Genomic DNA, 6,000 nt, shown 5'->3' on the forward strand with positions numbered 1-6,000 from the left:
AAAACCTTTCCCTGAGAATTGTATAGATAGTCATATTAAAGGAACCAGGTCTGTTACTTGGCACAATGGAGCTAAGTGTTTTAAGAGACAAGATTGTGACGAAGATGTAAGTCCTTTTCCTCTCCATTGAATTAGGAGTTGCATCCCGCAGAGTTATTTTAAGCCCCCACACTTGTCTAAAGCCTTGTAAAATGATTTCTAGCAGTTGATTCTATTCCAACCTTAGTATAATTTTCCATATATTAACTGTGATAAATACAAATAAATTCCCAAATAAATTACACTGCTTTGTTGATCATCCCTACTTAAGCTTCTGTTAATTTCCTTTTGTTCTGGTATTTGTCTCTAGCTCGGCTCTCCCCCTGGATGTGAATCTTAGCTATTCCCTCAGAGCTCTGCAAACCCCCATGAAGTGGCATTTTAATCTTCTGTTTTCCAAAGGCAGCAGCCACACTGTAGCTTTTCTAACCCTTTGCTGAGTAATTAAGTTGTATCATTTGGATTCTGTTACAACTTCCCCGGCTCACTTCTATGAGGTGATCAGTACTGGGAACTATATTCCAAATAGAGGCTCACCAGCCCCTTCCACAAAGCCAAAATAATTTCATGTGATGGGGCAGATTTGTTATTCCCATGGATCAGCAACAACAGATGACCAAAAAATATAATCTAACTTTCTGCAGGGCAAAATTGGCACGGTTCTTAATAAGGAGGGTTGAGCATTTGAACAAGCGGACAGGGAAGATTACAGAGATATCAGCAGTTAGATTAGGTGTCAAATTCTAGCAGTTTTGTTTGGGAATAATTTAATCAGTCCTCTGTGGTGTGGTGAGATGGACTGATCACCTAGTTAATCCCTCATCAGATTGCTTTAAGGTAAACACAGTGTGACTTTAATGTATAATTCCAGTAGGATCTATATTCCTGGAGACCTGGAATTACTGCTTGACTGATGTAATGCGTCTTGTGCCCCAAGATGTAGCACTGTGGTCATTGAAGCAACTGATACCACTTACTGATCATATACTACTAACTAGGAAGAGCATAGTTGGAAAAAGCTACTCAGTTCACAACACTCAGTTTACAATTTTGATACAAGCTGTTACTACGCTGTTAGGAGCTTGCTTTCCATATGCAATGGGATGCAGCACAGCAGTACAAGGAGCAAGGAGTTACCGAATCAGCTAATCAGGCAGTGTTGAAAGTACTGCCTGTCTTGCAAGTAGGTACCTTTCTTCATTGAGGTGACAAATGCTAGAGCCCTTCTTAAGAGTTAGGCACTTCACTGCAGGCTGCTCAGGGTTGGCAAGACTCTTGAGTGTGCCCAGAGAGGGATAGGGGCACCCACAGTGTTGGGCATCCCTGGTGAAACACAAAGGGTGTCTGGACCTTGGCATTAGATGATGGCTGAGCAGGAGCTTTGGTGATCACTGTTGTTGGCCAAAGCAATGGCGAAGCACATAAAAGCTTGTGTGGAATTTGAAATTCAGTTTCCAGATGTGGTGTCAGGACTAAGGAACCTGACTGCTCAGGGAGGTACTTGAGAGGCCAGACACAGTTCCCAAATTTAGACAGTCAAGGACCCAGATACTTTGCCCTGAAGCCCCAAAATTCCAGGGGCACATTATTTTCCATTCCTTTATTTCTGCATTAAGGGAGAGTAACCCACCTCAGGTTGCTAATATACTTCAAAAGATGACTTTCTCCATCAGATTTGTTTCCCACAGTCATTCCAGAGCATCTGCAGGATTGGGGCTCTCATGACACTTGCAGGTGCTTACATACAAGGAAGTGGGGAGGACACCAACCTAGGATGTTGTAGGGTTGTTCCAGTGTTTCACCGTTTACCAGATTTGAAGCAGATTTTTAAAGTTATCTTTCCAGTCTTCCAGGTGTGGGATGTTGTGATTTTATTCAGCCTGTTCTCTAGGGTTTATTCTGCTGTAAAAATAGTGAAGTGTTCACAGGGGCAGAGGAAGGAAGAATAATTCCACAGGCTGGTTATGCCCCCTTCCAGGAGACACAAAGAAAATAAGCTAATGACTGAAGGAGCTCAGGGATGAGCTTTCAAACCACATCTGTCCTCAGGGCTGAGCCACCTTACAGGACATGAGCAGAGTCTGTCCATCCGGAGGCAAACACCGGACATTTCTCCAGGCTGTGGCTGGCCATCTGTATTTCACAGGGAGGTTTTCAGCAGAGTGACAAGGAGGAAATCAGAGTTCAGCTTGATTTGCTATCTGACAAATACCAGCTTGTGTTCCTTGAGGGGCTACCAAAATCTTCCAGGGCGCAAGATACACAGGAGAGATGGGGAGAGCAGGGAGGAGAGCCCTGCATGCCCTTATACTGAATCTGTTCCTCTTTGCATAAAAAGAATTAAAGATTCATTGAGCTATAAGAAGAGGAAGACCAAAGGTGAGTATAATTTTTAGTCTGGTGGTGTGAGCACCTGCCTGATCTGGAGTTTCAATCTTCCTCCAAGAGTTGTTCGTGAATTCCAGCCAGGAAGGTTAGGTACAAATGCAGTGTGAAAAAGTGAGTAGCTCTGGTAAACACAATTCCCCTTCCTGGAGAACCATCCCAACTGTTGAACTAAAGACCCTTCTGCACTGTCTCCCTTTCTTTTCTCTCAGAAGGTTTATTTTTTTTTCCCCTTCTCAGCTGCACGTCCTCAGCACAAACTGAGCTCATGAACTGAAGCATGCAGTTTGCTCCACATCCAGCAAGAGCTGAACCATCCCCCGAACAAATTCATAGCCGTGGCAGGACCCATCAGGACTCAGACCCACTGAGGAGGTGGAGGTTCTAGGCACGTGCAAGTTGACTGTTATGCATTTGGGGTTCTTGGAGGTTGAAGGTAGGTACCTCCTGAGTTAGGTGCCTCTAGGATTGGACAAGAGCTAAGAGAACCTTTTTACTTCAGTGCTAGATTTAGGTGTTTAAATTCTGCTTTAATTCATTTTATTGGCTCCTTTTTTGGATTTAGCCATTAATTTGAAAATGTAAGAGCCATACCAGCTCAGACACCTTATTTAGCAAAAATGTCAAGATCAAAGTAAGTCTGTGCTGATACTTCCCTAGTATTTTTCTCTCAATCTCCAGCAATCCATGGCTTAAGAATTTCTGGAGCCATGGTAAAATAATTTTGAGAAGCTGAAATCAAGATTATTGTGAGTAAAGGCACAAAACCCTTGGATGAGTACCCTCACCCATCCCAGTGAGTAGTTTTGTTTTGCTATCCTTTGTCATGATGGATGGAAGTTATGGATAACATTATCCTGTGATCCTCCGAAGTCCCTCATCCAATGCCTTTATCACATCACAAGATATTTCTCATTGCCAGAATTAACTATCCAGAACTCTGTGTATACAACAGCTAGTAAAACATAATACATATAGTCCTTACACTAAAATGTTCACATTTCTTGCTGAAAGCAAATTTGAATCTTTTAAAGTTCAGAATGCATATAATATTATTTCCATTCACAAAATATAAAATATAATTATACTGATTATTTTTGCTTAATGGAGGGAAAAGTTTAGAAATTGTTAGTCTTACTGTATTAACTGCTGTCGTTCCCCACAACTACTGTGCATTTCTTTTTGACCTGAGCTGGGATTTCCATCAGGACTTGTCTTAACAGCTCAAAGCTGATTTTAGCTCCACTTGATGGACCCAGTGGGTACATGGTGTCCTGCACAGCAGCAAAAGCATTTTATTACATAAAAGAAGCACAGGAGCTGGTTCTTGTCTGGCTGTCTGTAAGGCAGCGTTGCAATAGCCCACAGCTGCTTGTGCTGCTGTAACAATACATAAAATTCTGTCCATACATCCAGAATCAGCCCCCTGTACTGGTAAAATATCTATTAGAGATCCTGCACAAGGAGAAGATTGCATACAATCCAAACAGACACTGTGATTGGATGGGCTTTATTGTGTGTATCGATCACTGTGAACCACTGCTATTTGCACTTTGCCATACCCACTTGCTGTACAGGGAAGAGAAAATCTGGCTCTCCCTGTGCAAGGGGGTTGGCCAAATAGGTTTGGATGTTTACAAGAGAGCAGTTCACAAACCCCAGAGCTGCCTTCAGAGCACTATTTGGAGAAATACCAAAAGGTGTGGAGAGGATCAATGAAAGCCAAATGCCTTCATATCCCCAAAACAGGTACTGTTCACCAAACTCAGGAGAAATCAGCCTGTATTTCCTGGAAAAAAAATCAATCAGAGCAACTGAACCTTGCTTCCCACTTTTGCCCCAGTGGGACTTTTGCCCTTGCTTTGTCTCAGAGCAGGGTCACACTCTGGAGATAAATTCTGTGAGAACAGAGCACCCTCAGAAAATAACTAAAGCTGATGCTGAAGATAACTGGTCCAAGCATATGTAGCTGCTTATGTGCCCAGGAAACTGTTTGGAACTGTAGGGGAACAGCAGCTGATACCTGACCCCAGCAGCTGGGCTAGTGGAGGAAACATCAGGAACTTATGGCTGTTTGGGAGCTCCCTGCACTCAGAGCAGGTCTTCAGTTGGACCTAAAGTAGTTTTAAAGAGAAACAAAAGTGTTCTTAAGAAGAAAACAGGCTACAAACATCATCATCTCTCAAACTATCAGGTTTCAATGGCATCTTGCTTGAAAACAGTAAATTAAAATGAAGAGGTCAAGTGTGCTTCCCTTTAACCACCTGAATTTGGATCACAGTGAGAGCAAATTCAACTCTTCTTTCCTAATTCTCTGCTTCTCAGTATGAGTTTACAAACTGCTTGAGGAGAAACAGGTTGGCCCTAGATTTGTCTTGTTTGATTTGTCTCCTCAGATAACTAATGCTTTTCCGGTGTGACTGCTGGAATAACTCTGCACTATCTATACAAACAAGCATCTGCTTTTTCAATTGAGCTGGAGGCCTCCATTAAAAAAAAATCAGCACGTTTATGGTAACCTGAATTTAGAGGTCTAGTAGAGGAAAGAGATCATCCCCTTGTCTTCTGAGTACGATATGTATGCACTTGGCCAAGTTGCTCAGCAAAGTGTGTGTGTACAAAACCAAACCCCTGGCAGGTTCTCCAGATGAAAATCACCCACTTCCTTTCCAAACCCTTTGAAATTCTCAGCAGGACTCAACTCTCAAGCCTTCATGACTTCCTTCAGAAGAGGTGAGAGAGAGGCTGAAAGGTCAGAGTACTAAAGTCAGTCCATTTATGCAGAACCCTTGTCTTAGTTTAGCAAAATTTCTACACCCAACCATGAAGCTGAATATTTCTAGTCCATGAAGGGAAAAATTGCTGCAGGGAATTGATGTGCAGGGACATCTGGTTTCACCAGGATGAAAGACACACATTAAAAATGCTTTTGAAATGCATTTGGGCTTCCCTCTGGGAGTTTGCTAAACCTGCAGTCAGGTACCAGAAAGAATTTGTCCCCTTAAGGTAAAGACAAGAATAAAATTAGTAAGAAATAATAGCCAAATCCACAGGTGGGACAGATGGCATTCAATGGACATCTGTTGGAATAACACTGAGTCACCATGATAAACCTTTGCCCTATTAAATGTGCTCCTCTGCTAATCACATAGCATGAGGAGGAAGATGTGAGGATTGGAAACCCAAGCTAAGGATGTCAGGAATTGGCTTTACACCTCCATTGGGTGTAGGAAACACACAGTGAGCTGGGTGTAAAAGCTGGAGAAGGCATATGGTGGAGGTGGGGCATAAGGTTTGGCTCTGTGAGGCTTTACTCCAGTTTATTGGTGCCCAGTGGAGAGGAGTTGTTCTGCTGAGCAGAGGCAGATGTAGGGTCTGTGCAGAGACAAGTTGCTTTTTTGTGCTCAGAGAGACAAAGAGCCCCAGATGAAGGGGATTGAATGCAATTTCTGGGGTAAGAGCAATTTGGGGTGTTGCAGAGAAGAGACAGAGAGCTGGAGATAAAGTTCGAGGAGAAGTAGTCCCATTGCAGTGGCAGGGGTTAGCCAGAGAAGCTACTGTACCTCTGGGATACTC

The sequence above is a fragment of the Pithys albifrons genome, chromosome 8, assembly GCF_047495875.1.
Source record: "Pithys albifrons albifrons isolate INPA30051 chromosome 8, PitAlb_v1, whole genome shotgun sequence".
Taxonomy (NCBI): Eukaryota; Metazoa; Chordata; class Aves; order Passeriformes; family Thamnophilidae; genus Pithys; species Pithys albifrons.